Below are 1,260 nucleotides of genomic sequence, written 5' to 3'. Positions count from 1 at the left end.
TCAAATTGTTACTTTTGTATCAAATTGTTACTTTTGTATCAAATTGTTACTTTTGTATCAAATTGTTACTTTTGTATCAAATTGTAACTTACTACTTACTTACTTGGTTTGAGAATAGGCGTCATTGCAGGCGGCACAATGCCATAGCTGCTCCTCCCTCCTCTCTAGGATCCATGAAAGAGTCTGCCTGCTGATCGTGCCAGTTAACAGCTGGTTGGATATTCTTCTGGCTTTTCCACGCAGGTTGCTGTCTCTCCCCGACCCTCTAGAAACACCAGCTTCCCTTAGTCTATCCATTGTGTGTGAAGTGATGCCTTCATCCTCTCTGTGGTCGTTGAACCAGGCTGTCAATGCTGCCACGACTGTTGGTGGATCTAATTGCAAATTTGTGTTGGTCACCATAGGAGGGTGGGTTCTCTTTTGCTAAAAATGAATTAATATAAGTTGGGGGGGGGGGTTAAATAAAAGAAATGTGTATCTTACACCCTGATCACCACATTTTAGATGAATCAGGGGTGGAGTGGGGTGGCGGTGGGGTGGGGGTTGGGGGCTGCTTCCATCCTACCTGCCAGGTCCAGTCCGTTATAGCTTTTGTGTCGACATGCGACATGCTTCTCTTTACTCACATTTATTTAAAAAACAAAATGATATGTGAGGCAACGTGGTGGAATCAGGCCCTCGTCAAAATAATCAAAGTGAAGAAACTGGCATTTTTCCGCAGGTTTGTGAATTTTTATCAAATTTTTGTTTTTTGGCACAACACCTTTCATGCCCATTAAAGAACTCATTTCTGTGTGGAATTTTCTGAAAAACGTAGATTAAAGGCACAAAAATGTAAATTTTCAGTTACCAAGGACTCTTAAGCTAAGGAAATAACTAATCTTTGGCTGCCATTTTCTCACTAATGTTACCTCTGAAAACAGGTGACCCCCACCTCCTTCTTTCACAAATATCTCGACTTGTATTCTAGGTAAATGGATATTTTTTTCATCCAAAAGAAGACAAATGAACAAGCTTTAAGATAATGCAAATAACTCTACATGCCCAAAAAGTGACGAGAGCCTGATTCCACCAGGCTGCATCATATTTATTTTAAAAAAACAATTTAAAAAAAACGAACAAACAAAAAATACAAAACAATACAGACCTAAAAGGAAAAATACTACAACAAAACAAACAAACAAACAACAAAACACAACGACAACAACCCTGCTCTTGAGACTCCGCTATAGTTCCTTCCTCTCTCTCTCTCTCTCTCTC

The sequence above is a fragment of the Aplysia californica genome, unplaced genomic scaffold (genome assembly GCF_000002075.1).
Source record: "Aplysia californica isolate F4 #8 unplaced genomic scaffold, AplCal3.0 scaffold00119, whole genome shotgun sequence".
NCBI classification, from domain to species: domain Eukaryota; kingdom Metazoa; phylum Mollusca; class Gastropoda; order Aplysiida; family Aplysiidae; genus Aplysia; species Aplysia californica.
The sequence above is the reverse complement of the archived record's forward strand: the minus strand, read 5'-3'. Positions refer to the sequence as shown.